Source organism: Sturnus vulgaris, chromosome 16, assembly GCF_052056855.1.
Source record: "Sturnus vulgaris isolate bStuVul1 chromosome 16, bStuVul1.hap1, whole genome shotgun sequence".
NCBI lineage: Eukaryota > Metazoa > Chordata > Aves > Passeriformes > Sturnidae > Sturnus > Sturnus vulgaris.
In genome coordinates this window covers 6,603,966-6,618,129 of record NC_142258.1, presented here as the reverse complement: position 1 = coordinate 6,618,129, position 14,164 = coordinate 6,603,966, and the positions used below count along the sequence as shown (strand labels likewise).

The 14,164-nt window shown below is 42.4% G+C and overlaps 1 long non-coding RNA gene across 1 annotated transcript in view; it reads left to right on the top strand.

The window, feature by feature from the left end:
* Positions 1-14,164, top strand: part of LOC148221893 (uncharacterized) — a 66,184-nt gene that overhangs the window by 46,893 nt on the left and 5,127 nt on the right. The window contains exon 2 of the long non-coding RNA XR_015807214.1: positions 13,469-13,521. This is a non-coding gene — a long non-coding RNA (uncharacterized LOC148221893). The remainder of the gene's footprint in view (positions 1-13,468; positions 13,522-14,164) is intronic.

Here is a 14,164-nt window from a genome sequence, read left to right as displayed (position 1 = left end):
ATCCTTTGGCACACAGCCCAGGGCCCAGTGCTTTTACATGGACTGAGAAACAGGCAGGGCCCTCCTCCAGGGCACCAACACCCACACCCCTTGGATGTGGTGTACACATGCCTGCAGGATGTGACCTGGTCACATACAGATCTAGGCTATGGCTTTCCACAAGGCAGCACCCTTAAGAGGCATGGCAGGTTTCCATAACAGATCTAGTTTCAGTAGGAACCTTCTATTCTGAAGAGAAATACTCTTTTTTGTGAGAGAGAGAGTGAGCAAGCAAGCAAGCTACGCAGAGCCTAGCAGCTCTGGATTTCTGGATTGCATTCCTCAGCACAAGAGCTGGCAGCCTGTCAAGGCTAGTCTTTAAGTATGCACATATATTTTTGCAAATTGGACATTAAGTGTCTTAGCAGAAACCTGGTATAAATGGGAGATGTTTCCAATCAAAAGTCAACGTGCTGCTGATCCAGCTCCTTACTGCATCTTGCCCTTGGGGAGGAGTACCTGGCTCACATGAGATGACAGATAAAGGAATGGATGGGGAGGGGGTTGGGACCATTACTTGTTGACTCATGTGCCTCTCAAGCTGTCGTGGTTCCTGCACCAGCCCTGCAGCTCACTGTTCAAAATACCAGCTTTATCCTCTTTCCCAAGGCTGGTTTACCTCCAGTCTCCTGTCCTTGGAGTCCTTTGACATCAGTGTGAGTTCTGAAAAATCTTTGTCTGAAACATTATTTAGACTATTTAGAAATTGTGTGACTACAATTGGGTGACTATGTGTCAGATCTGTGGATGTTGTCTGGGGTTTTGGAAAAAGATACATATGAAGGAGCGAGGAGGAAGTGTATGAAAATCCTTGACTTGGATTTAAACAATGATGACTAAGAATTGTCTACACAGGAGTTTCCTGTGCAGCGAGGTAGGTTTAGAAAAGAAGTGCTTTACTTAGCTGCCACTTCCATCTGCAGTGTCTGGATCTATCCCTCCCACAGGTTTCTGAGATAGGAGCATAGCTGAGTTTTCCAAGGACAAGAGAGTGCCACCAGAGGTGCTGTTAATAGAGACCTTGCACAGAGTGTACACAAAACTGGAAATTCATGTTCTTGCTTAGAGGTCCGTTTTATTTGTGGTATTGCTGGAAAATCTGTGTACTTTAGAATATTAGAACAGAGACTGGGAGAGTTCATCTGGCCTGTGGAGTAGTCAGACGCAGGTGGAACATGCTCCTTATCATATAATCCACATATATGTTAGTGTCTGTAGAGCTTTGTATTCTAAGAGCATCTTTGCTGCTTGCTGTGAGTTACTGGCAGATCTGCAGTGCTTCCAAATACCTCAGGTTGTACAGCAGCATGGTACTCTGACAAACATTTTTAATGACTTGCTATAAAAGTCCAAAAAGGACAAAGAACTGCAAAGTGCATTCAAAACAAGTGAAATTCTGCAGTTCTGGGTTGTTAATTTGATAAAAGCCATCTTGATAAGCAGAAAAGCAGGAGGACAACTTTCCAAAGCAGAGGTAGGGTTGTTCCTGGCAGGACCCCTCCTGCTTTGTTGGCTTTCAGGACTGCCCATGGCTTTACCTGCTCTCTGTGCTTCTGAAAATGTCTGAAAATTAACCCAATTTTGTGATAAAAGATAAAAATACTTTATTATGTGCACTTTCCTCTCAATCCACTAAAACAAAGCCCCTTTTTCGTTTTGTTTTCTTGTCAGATTGTCTATGGGACATTCATCTTCCAGGCTGTGACATTAAATACTGTGTTCAGGTGTTAGAGAGAGGATAATGCCAACAGCAGCTATCAGTATTTCAGCTTTCCGAATGTTTTGAGGGTTCTCAGGTAAACTGAATTCAAGGTGTTGGAATGTGAGAACCCTTGTTTTCCTCCATCTCCTCATGGTGTCTCTGACTCTTCCAGAACACCAGAGCTCATCCTCCTTGAATCCACAGAGGGAAGGGAAGGAGTTGTTTCAGAGCACCTTCCTGGATCCTTGATGCACTCTTGAAGACTCTTTGATTGCAGTGTTATTTCCTCTCAGAGCTGATGTGATTCCCTCTGTGCCACAATAAAACTTAACAATCTTTCTTCCCTTTCAAGAGAAAAGAAGCAATTTAAAAAAATATATAGCCACATATATTCTCAGCATTTCTAGGCTAAAAAATATATCACATTTAAACTGTTGTGGCTTTGGCTCTGCAGGCTTTCTCACATCTGAACAATGCAGTGTCATGCTCCAAAACTTCATGACTTGTAAGATTCAGTGCTGGGTTGGTAACTTTTATGTTGTATTTTTTGAAATGTTGCAGTGCTGTATATCATTGGAAAGAGAAAATACTTATTTGTCCTCTGATACTGAGCACTGATTCGTAGCCTTATCATATCTGAATTAGAAATATTTTAAATTATGGCACTCACCAGCATATAAAAAGTATATTAGATTATCTTAGAAGGTTTTTATGGCTCTATGTGAGTAATTCGACAGATGGTACAAAGGCACTTGGTTATAATGTTAAAGGAATGTAAAAAATTGTCTTGTTTAAAATAAGAAAGTAAATTCTCAGAAAATTCTACAACAGCTTCACAAGTGTGCTATGTGCTGCATAGATAAAGGAGTGAATGTGAATCCTTAATGCCATGCCTGCCTTAGAAACCCAAGTAAAATCTCATGAAAGTAGTAATGTTGTCCCACATGTACACTGAGAAAACATTTGCATTCCATGGTTCTGTATCTGTCTTGAAGATCAATGTGCATATGCAGGTACAGGCCGTGTTCAGAGAGTACATGAGTCAGGGAAATGTATCCAGCTGCTGTGAAATCAGGCTAAATTTGCAGCACAAATTAGGTGGAAATTTTCCAGATTTGTATTTAAAACCAGCATACCCAAGAGCTTTGGAACTAAACAAGCCCCATCTGTTTTAAAAATTATACAGTACTATGAACCAGCCGCAGTATACATTAAAACTTGAGATGTTGTGTAAGAAATAGCAATTTCTAGGGTAGAAAGAAGATTTTAAAAAAATTATTTTGTATGTCTCTTCTCAAAGCAGTTGATTAAATACACTCATTGCCTAAAACAGTATACAGAGTTTTTAATGTTAATTGTGAAGTATTTCCAAGTGTGATTTTCTGATGGAAGTGCTCCATCACACCTTATGGCTTAGCTGTATTAGCTGGTAGGTCCTGCTCAACTAGGAAAGGGCTCTCTCTGGCACCAGCCAAGCCATGGTTGGTGTTTAACGGGAATTTCCAGTGATATGTGTATTTTCCACTGTCTGTGCATCACTTAACTATTCTTCCTGGGACACATTTGTGGACACAAGGAGGAGAAGGTGGTCAGGAGCAGTCAGCACAGATTGAGGAAACAGGCCTGCCTGACCCGATTACCTTCAGTGATGAACCAAGAACATTTGTGGGTGGGTGAGGAGCCTGCCTGTCATTTACCTTGACTTCAGTAAGGCTTTCATCAGCCTCCTAGGCCATCCTCTGTTGTAGTGTGGGACATTACATTCTGGATGGACTGAGAAATCAACAGATGGACAGAGAACTCAAAGAACCAGATAACTTAGCTCGTTGATCCCAGGCACATTCATAGGCATATAACAAGTGCAGTACTCCAGCATCTGTCCGAGGATCTGTCCTTTACCAGTGACCTGGAGAAGGGGATGGAGCATGCTTTTGTCAAGTTTTCAGGTGACACCAATTTACAGGTGCTATCTGTCTGTAGCTTGAGGGCTGACCAGCTATTCAGAGGGACCTTGACAGCTGAAAGACCAGCAGGAGTCATACAAAATTTAATAATGATCAATACAAACCCTTAATCTGGGAAGAAAAGGCCTGTAACGGTAAGGGCTCCAAAAGGCAGAGCCAGACTCTTCACTGAAATTGGTGGAAGGATCAGAGATGGCAGACATAAACTGCACAAGAGAGATTCATAGTGAGTGTAAGGAAAACTGTTTTCCCCAGGATGACGCTCGAGCAGTAGAGCAGGCTGCCAGAAGGGCTGTGAAGTTTTTATTCTTGGAAGCTTTTAGGACCCGACTGGACAAAGCTCTGAGCCACCTGGTCTGACCCCAGGCTGGCACTGCTTTGAGCAGCAGGTTGCACATGGAGATTTCCTGGGCTGCCCTCCAACCTGAATTACCCTCTGTGATCTTCTAAGAGTTGAACATTTGGGATTGAATATTTTTTAGGCTTGCAGGTGATGTAAACCAGAGCTGACCACTGGGGAGTCAGACCTACATATATTAGCCTGGGATTTGGTATTTCAAGTCTCCCAAAGAGTCTGGGACATAACAAGAGATTAAGCTCTGTAAAATGACAAACCTGCATTTATTGACTGAGTCTAATAGGCCTGCTCTGCTCTGTTTTCTTTCAAGTATCTCTGCTGGCTCAAACACTGCAATGTGTTACTGTAATAAACAGCAGAAGAGTGGCCATTCATCTGGGGTTTGCAGGGGCACATCTGTATGCTCATTTTATCCAGGAGATACTATTGCCTGAATTACTGATAGTAGATTTGCTGTTCTAGCAAGAGAGGGAAGAAAACAGAAAAGTTGACTCAAAGCTCTTGTAAACAATTAATAGCAAGTAGACCAGGGTGTGAACTGAGAGCACATCAGCTAACGCCCTGAATTCCTCTGTGTGAAGCAGTTGACTTCACTCAGAAGGTGCAGCAAGGCCCTGGACAGATGCCTGTCTGCAGGTTCAGCTGAGCAGACAGAAGATGATACAGATGCAGGTGTTCCTCAGTGCTCCTGTGCCAGAGGATGCTGCTCCTTCCTCTTTGCTGGCAGAACATCAGCAGAGCTGGCACAAACGGGCCATGTGGTGGATGTGAGCTGGTCCCAAGGGATTGCTGATGTGAATTAGGGAATGCTCCCATGGGCTACTCAATGTGACAGATCCAGTGCAGGGACAGGTGCCAGCAGAACTTAGCATGGAGGAGTATCTACCTGAAAAACGAGTGCCGAGGAGCAGATGAGCTGTGAATTCACACCCCTCTCGCTGAGCATTGGCGTTGTCCCTTCCAGGGGGTGATTAGGTTGCTGTGTCACTGCCAGTGAACGATGGCACCCACTCGCCTTTTCTGAAAACTCCATGTTATGTTGTACACAGGCCTTGATTATCGTTGACTCTCAAGAGTATGAATGTTTTACAGAAGTACAGATGTTACCCGGAAAAATCCAAAGTGGTAGAATTGCCTCATAATGCTTTTAGCTTCACTTTGATATTTCCCTGAAGGATGCAATGCCTCCTTACATCTCTTTCTGGACAGAAAGTCCCTTTGTAATGTCCTTGTACTGCAGAATTTTGTTTCTTCTTCTTCTTTTTTAATTTAAAAGCTTACTGTGGGAGTTGTTTTACCTTACATGACAGTCAGTCCCCAGGAATTATTTCACTTTTCCATAATGTGCACATCTGTGTTCTGTCTGTGGTGTGAAAACCAGCAGAATGGTGGCTGTTAATTACAACCATATATCCACTACTTTCCTATTGCTCCGTGACTCTCCCCAAAGTCACTGGCAATTCATCATCTTGTAGTAGCTCCTAATGAGCAGCATGCAAAGGGTGAATTCCTGATGATTTAGTGTGGCCATTAAGTGTCCTCATTGTCCCTTCTGTCCTGAAGAGTTCAGTACTCTGGAGGGCAGTTTCAGTTCACCTGTCACTGAACTGTGACCACCTCTGCAATGGGCATGGCAAGTATTGAACAGGATCCATTTGATCAAAAATAAGCTGTAAAGGTAGAATCTCTGGATGATTATTTGTGGCAGACGTTTGCCTGTCCTGCAGTGACATAGGAGAATAGCTCCTTAAATCACAGGACTGTCAGAAGCTACAAACATCTGCGGATGTGGGATCTGTAATCTCTCCTCTCAGACCATGACATTAATCTCTTTCTATTTGTGACTACAGTTTTGTTTTTACCTTTTTTTTTTTAATAGGAGTCACATAAAATCCACTGTAGGAAGAAATCACTGCTCATTTCTCATTTGAATGGCAGTAGATACTGCAGGAGGACATGTATACGCCTGGATGTGTGTATTTATATACACATACATATATATATGTAAATAAAACCACAGGAGCTCTAATGCAAACATTACCACATACTGTGAAGCTAAATGGAGGCAACAGATATGGAGGCATGGGAAGGAGGTGTTGAGTTTTCAGGTGGTACAAAAATGAAAAGTTGATGTGCCTTGGTGTCCTGGTGGTGACACCCATGAGAGCCCAACACATGCCTCAAGGACAACACACCCAGAGAGGTGCAATCACTTCCTATTAAAGTGCTCATTGTTTTGGAACCGAGGATTTCCTTTACTGATCAAAGAGCTGCCTTTGATTAATCAGTTTTGAAATGAATGAATTTCTAAGTTCTTATTTTTTGCTTTTCTTAGGGGAAATATTTCAAAAGCCTTTTGATCTTTGGTGATAGGCATTTAGTAAAAGGCAGGTATGTTTTTACAAAAAGAGCCCTGGAAGTCTTCTTGTAAAGGGTAACTTGTATCAGAAAATATTTAGAACATGTTCAGCAGGTCGACTGGCTTCAGCAGGCCCCTGCACACTCACAGAGTTGCTCTTGTGCTCATTCTTTAACAGGATCAACGGTTTTAAAAGGTAAAATCAGGCTGCTGGTCTGTGGAAAAAAAGGGCAATATCTACTGCAAAGGTCAGAAAATATTAATGTGGCATCTAACACTAACAGGCAGCACAAATCTCTACAAATAGGCATCCTGCTGCTAACCAATTGAAATGTAGGAGGTAGTTAATGTCTTTCAATTGTAAGTGTCATTTGATCCCCAGGGAGACATTTAATGGATGGTATTTTCCTACTGAGATTCCTGTCTTTTCTTTCTCTACTTCATTAGTAATAGTTCAGGATCCTTATGTTAATAAAAAATGTATGCACTGCTTACCTGATTTCTCACATTTCACATACTGTATTAGGAAAATTGATGTTGTTCCTACAGAATTAAATAGAATACTTTACCTTTAATTACACTGTGTCTTCCTGTCGGCAAGCAGGTTTCCCCCACTACTTATTAATAAGCCAAAGAGAAGGAAAGAACAAAATAGAAAAGATAACAGTACCTGAATAAAATAATGGCTATTTGCAAATCAACTTGCTGTGAAAGTTCCCCCCCTCCTCATCCGAGCAGTGTGGTCTGGACTGGTCTCAGGGATCCCTCAGAATGCAGGTCCTATCTGAGGTATTTATGGGAAATGGATGCCTCACTACTGCTGTGGAGGTGGACCTGTGATACGAAACACTCATTTACTGAGTATGAATAATTTTATCCATAAGTGGAATCTTGCAGTTCTTTGACAGGATAGAGCATTAATATCCTACTGCCATTAAAGGGGGAAAAAATCACTCTAAGAAGTCAAAATTCCACAAGAAGAGCTACCTGAAGTAATTTCAGATTCAAAACTCAAGCGGTTTCCCTCCAAGTGTTTCCCTGGCAGCTCAGGGAGACTATATTGACCCATCTCTTTTCCCCAGGATCAGGGGCTGGAACTCGTTTTCTGGTACTGTCTTGAGTGACTGCTGTCATGTTTTCCCAATGTTTTAACTCAAATTTACTTTCTGGTAATCTTTATGAACTCCCCAATAAGCAGATAATTCAGTAACAGAAATATCTTACTTTAATGGTCTGACTAAATGCAGAAAACCACTCTAACATGTAAATATAGAGCCTCCCAGGAACTCTTTTGTGTTGATGGGGTTCAGCTCAGAAGAGCAACTCTATCTACTTTTGTGGCTGCAGTGTTTCTGCATGGGGCACTTGCCTGGGATGGCAGAGAACAGGCCACGCTGTCTATCATAAACCAGTCCCCCGTGACCCAAAAAAATACTCTGGATCCATTGCAAGTGAATTCATTGAGGGTGAAAAAATCTGATAGTGGCTAAAAAGTGCATTTTTGCATTAGACCTGAGCCCTGCAGGTGCAGGAGCTCACTGCACATGTACAGTGTGGTCCTGAGCACTGGGCCCTTGTGCTGAAGCGAGGCCACTCACCTTTCCATCGGGCACCTTCCAGCACCCCAAGGAGCTGTTCCTCCTGTGTTTGCACTTACACACGTGTTTGAGTGCTCTGCTGGAGCAGAATCAAGCGACCAGTTTCAATATTGACTTGTTTTTATAAAGTTGAGCATGTTGTGTTTTGTTACATAGCTTGCGGTGGTGAGAGAAATCCATTAAACTTGAAGTTAATTAGTATGGGAAGACTGTAATTTATCGAGATTGCCTGAATGGAAGTAAGGGCATTGCTATTTAATTAGCAAGTGCATTTGGATTTGTAGATTATTTTTTCCTTTTTGATTTTATTCAAAATATTATAAGTGCTTTGCATATAATGACAGAAGAATAGATTAAGGACAGGCGACTGAAAAGACATTAAAAACCTATGGCATAATATTAATTTTTTTTTTGCTATTAAGTGCATGCTTTTGATCAGATAAGAGAACTTTTATTGCTGTGGTCTATTCTCATTTTGTATCTTAATTATGTCTGAAAAGATTCCTTAAATGACAAAGTCCTAATTTATATTACCACAAAGGACGAATCTTATTGAGTTATTAAACCAGAACGTGCCTGTTTGTTCCTTCTTCTGCTACCCTGTTTCTGAGACCTTCCACTGAAGTCATGGGCACCTTAAGGTGATTTCCATAAAAGTTTATAATCAGCTGTGTTTAATTCTGTGGGATGCTTTCTTTGTTTTCCTTAATTTAAGTCATTGTAGTTCGAAACTCACTGACATCACGACTTCTCCAACTTAAAAAGTCATGGGACAAGAGGAAATGGCCACAAGTTGCACCAAAGAAGGTTTTGATTGGATATTAGGGAAAATTTCTTCACCAGAAGGTTGTCAAGCACTGGAACAGGCTGCCCAGGAAGGCAGGGGAGTCCCTGTCCCTGGAGGGTTTTAAAAGATGTGTGAATGTGGCACCTGGGGATGTGGTGGCCTTGGAGGTGCTGGGGATTGGACTCAATGACCTTGTGTCCAATGTAAGTGGTTCTAGAATTCACAGCTTCTCTCCTTCATGGAGAGTGAATCTGCTGCTGCTCACAGGATGGACTTTGTCCCTCCAGTTCCAAATCATGCAGTGTGTCCCACTAAGGGAGAGTGGGATGGAGCATTCAGGTCTGCTGAATAAAGTAGAGAAAACTCTCTCTGAGGAATGCTCAACATACTCAGCCTGTCCATCCATCCATCCATCCATCCATCCATCCATCCATCCATCCATCCATCCATCCATCCCCTCCCAGTGTGGGACACAAGGCTTGTGCTGTACGGCATTTTGGCACAGTGATGACCCCAACATTCAGGGCGGTGATGACCCCGACTGTGGTCTCAGGGCTGCACTGGGCGCCGCTGCACCCTCGCCGCTGCTTTTCGGGACGGCAGCCGCCCCTCAGCCCATCCCGTCTCTCGTCCCATCCCTCATCCCGTCCATTCCCTCATCCCGTCCCCCCTCCCTCATCCCGTCCATTCATTCATCCCGTCTCTCGTCCCATCCCTCATCCCGTCCGTTCCCCATCCCGTTCCCCGTCCCGTCCCTCGGCGCGGCCATGGCGCTGAGGCGGCTGAGGGCGATCCCCTCGCGGCGGGCGCCCCCTGCCGGCCGGCGCGTGCGCCGCGGGGCCCGGCCTGGGCCCGGAGCCGCGCTCGCCCCGCGGGCCGCAGGGATGCCCCGAGCCCTGCGGGGAAATCAACCTCGAGCAGCCCTTAAACCTTTAACAGCGCCTTTCTAAACCCTCCGGGACAGATAAACCCTCTGACACACCCTTCAGTGCTAGCGAGTAAGGTGTTCTTTACTCTTGCTCGAGAGGGGGGGGGGGTGTGTCTGTGTGCCCGACAAAATTTTCCGGCCTCCACACAAGATGCTCGTACAAAACTTCTTCACCTGTTTGTATATTTTTAGCAAACAAAGAGATTAATGTTCACTGATTCTAAATCACACAGTTCATTCATTAATTAGTATTCTGAACTCTCTTGCTTATGGATTTCTCACTGTTCCTGCTAATTTATATTTTTAGTCTTTTTAGCATCTTTTTTCCTCCAGCGGGGATTTTCCAACACAAATATAATGAGTCTCTGTTATCTTCTTCTTTACCTTCTGGTTCCTGAAAAACATGTTTGTAGTCCATAAATTCTTCACTTCTTGTATCCAATTTCAACAGTACATCACTCTCTCCCAGGCCTTGCTCATTGAAGCATATCGAAGCTGGCTTAGCAAAACTTTAAGTTTCTGTAATTTTCCCAAGGTGTATTCCCTAAAAACCTGCTCATGCTAAATTTTGGCTAAAAGTGATATAACACATTGCTTATAATCAATGCACTGGTTATTATTAAATAAAACAATTACTTTAAATTAATTTAAACTGTTAATTAAAAATTAGGAAAGTTATGTAATTTCTAAGAGAAGGATTTGGTAGATGGTCATAATCTTTTTAATCTCGAATTTTATGCAGGTATTTGCAGCTGCCTCTGCTCGAGCAAGCTCCCTATCTCTGCATGGCTCCCTTCTGCCTCCTATAAACTGTGATAATATCACTTTCCTGCCTCCCAAGACTGCTGTGAGCAAATGCATTAGAAAGTTTTTTGGCTGGGCTTGTCTTTCCCTAGTGCTCTAGAATGATTAGCTCCTGTAGTTGTGACAGTTGTACAACTGCAGAATTTTATAAAACACCGGATAGAGGCTGGGGATTCTGCCCCTGTCCTACTCAGGTGAGACCCCACCTGAGAGCTGGCCCAGCCCTGGGGGCCCAGGACCACAGCACAGGACGGACATGGAGCTGTTGGATGAGTCCAGAGGAGATCACCACTGTGATCAGAGGAATGGAGCAACTCTGCTATGAGGAAAGGCTGAGAGAACTGGAATTATTCAGCCTGGAAAAGGGAAAGATTTAGAGTGACCTGATTCTCTTATCTGAAGGGAGATGACAAGAAAGGTGGAGAGAGACTTTCTACAAGAACATGTAGTGACAGGACGAGGCAGAATGGCTTCAAACTGACAGAGAGGAGGTTAAATTTAGACACCAGAAAAAATTGTTTACTGTGAGGGTGTTGAGGCCCTGACACAGGACACACTGAGCTGTAGATGCCCCATCCCTGGAAATGCTCAAGGCCAGGTTGGTCTAGTGCAACCATGGTAGGGATGTGGAACAAAATGATCTTTAATCTCCCTTTCAACCCAGGCCATGCTATGATTTCGTGATTCCATCATCTGCTGTGACTGCTCTCTTTGTGCACACTGCTGTAGGAATTACACCTGCTGGAGATGAGTATACCCAGCTCTGAAAGAAGTTTTAGGAACTTCTGCACTCCCCGCTTTTGTGACTGCAATTTAAAAATCCACATTTGTAGTGCACGGTGTGCTGTCAAAGCTGAGATCTGCAGGATCTAAACAATTTTGTGACAGCTGCAGGATGGCATTTCAGTTTCCACGGAAACTGGCACAAAAATCAAGGTGAAGTGTTGACTGATTATCTAATAATAAAGCTGAGCATTTAAATGTGAAGTTCTTCACCTTCGTTTTGCTGAGAAAACTTCTGTTCCTACAGTACCCAGCAAATGCAATAGAGGCCTCATGCCTTCAAAGTGTAGTCACAGCTTGGGCTGTGTAATCTCCTTTCCAGAGATGAAAGACAAAATTCAGCCTTGACCCATTCAGCCACAGAGCCTTATGCTCTGCTTTTAAGATAAAAGACTGGTTTGTCCCCACAATTACTGCACAAACCAACACCATTGTTTATATGACAAATTATAGAGTAATTGCAAATTACAGAAGTTCTTTTGCTTTACTGTGTGTTTTTCTACTGTGCATTTCCAGAACTTTTCTGTGCTCAAATGCATTTCCTTGTAAAAAGTTCTCATTGCATACACTTTTTATCTGCCTACACTCTTGCTTATCACCTGAATTTAATGGCTCTTTGGCTTTGTACTCACTGGACTGTTGTTTTGAGTCAGTAAGTTTGATGGTTTTGCTGAACATTCCTTTTTGCAGGTCATTGATTTCTAAGGTTAACAAAATGAATCCTCCTACTGATCCTTGCTACGTCCCACTAATCTCATTGCTATATCCTGAACTGCTCAATTACCTTTTGTCTTCAATTTCAGATGCATTTATCAAACCCACAGATCAGTCTTTTGTTCAGGAAGCAGTTTCATATAGGATTCAAGAATATATTCATGTGAATATTTCTCATACTTATATTTCAATTTGCTAAGGCTGTTTAAATTTTCTTGGTTAATTTGCTTCTTGACATACCCATTTAAGTGTACTTTCTCCACTGCTATTTTTTTTTGTTTTGCCAGAGATGTCTTTCTTTCTAACCTCTATTCTTTTCTGCTCTTGAAGAAGTGTTCTTCCAGTATTTGATAGTGTTGCCTTTCTACTTTGCAGAACTTTATCTTTTCTACCCTCCTGAATTATTTGATTCCTTTGCCATCCTTTCTTCACTCTAGGCAGAGAGTAAGAGTATTCAATATTCTTCTGAAGGACATTTGCTCTGTTTTTCTCAATAGGAAATTAGGGATTTTCTTAGGCCTGTCTTTTGCATTTCTAACTCCATGTCCCACTTTTTGACAGGGGTTGATATCTACTTTGCTAGGTTTGGCATGATCAGTTGTATCTTGGCTTGGACATATGGAGGAGAACACTAATGCAAAAACCCAAAACAGCAAAGTTCATGGCCTAACACCCTGTGATAGATACCCTTTGGATCACCTGGGTATTAATTCAAAAGGAGCCAAGCATAAGTCTTATTCCTTTTGTATGATCTGTTTTGAACCCAAAAGATGCCAGTTTCACATGTCTAGCTGAGTCTGCTCTCACAGATACTGTCTTTGCTAGCAGTACAATATGGAGAAGAAAGGGCTTTTTACACATCCATTAACATGTGAATGGGTTGTCTTTAAGTGTATTACAACTGCAAGGGCCACATATCTTTCACAAATTTAATAAAAGAAGCCCAAACTAAATTCTGGCTGCAGAAACCCCTGTGCAGTTTGTCTTGGGACTCTATCACTCTGAGCTGCATTTTGCATATCAGAAATCTCTTTTTCTCATGTCCAAGGACCATGTAGCCATTTACAAACCACACTGACATCCCAGAACAAGTCACTGCCTTTGGCAGTGGCTCAGGGGGCTGGGATCTCAGGAATAAACAACAAAACTGGTGCTCTCAGGCACAGTAGCGTCTTTGCTAAAGAGAGGCACATTCTTAGTAACTGAATATGGCTGGAGATAAGAGTTTGATACCAGAGCACAGAGAAAGAATGGAAAGAACACCACTCTTAATCAACAAGCTTGCCTAGAAATACCATTTCTCTTTGGAATTAAAGCTGAAAGAAGTTCTCTTCGTACAAAAACTTGGGTTTGTAGGATTTGATATCTTACATGATCCTATTCTATTTCAAATGTATGAAGTTAATTAAGGGCCATGTAATTTCTTTCACAGAAGAATTGAAGCTCTGGGCTCCTCTGGGGAAGCAAATAATTTGAACATGTGAGGTGAGTACCCCAAAAACCTCATGGTAAATCCCCTCACATTCAGACAATTATCTTCCAATCATTTGAGAAACTATGAAAAATCCCAAGCCCAGAATACCCATATGCTTTAAGCAGAGGTGGGGAGGGTGTGTCACATTTTAAAAAAGAAATTGATACAAAGGCACTTCTGTTTAAAAGCCTTCAGGGTACTCTGAAATGCCAGTGGGCAAAGCCTGGCTGAGCAGGAAGCTGATAGTAGATGATAGTCTGCAACAGGCATGGAGTTTATACAACCTAGAACATTGATTAGGAATTTAAATTAAATATGTTTTGCTGAACAGCTTTGAGCTACTGCTTGTTGCATTTTTTGGAAGAGGACCTTTGATGGCTAATTGGGAAGCAACATGTGATAAAAAAGAAGCATGAATAGCCTAAAAAAAGCTACTTACACAGATTAGAGTGGTGTTCTATTTTAGATAGTGGTGGACACATGGAGGTTTCTGCAGGACCAAAATACTGCTAGCAGGTGAGAATGTCACCACCACTACAGTCTGACAGAAGTCCATTAGCTTAAAAAGGAGTCTTTTAAGACAGGAAAAGGACAACATATCTAGGTAGTCTGGTTCATTGGAAACACCTCCTCTGTTTTCAACCAGGACACATC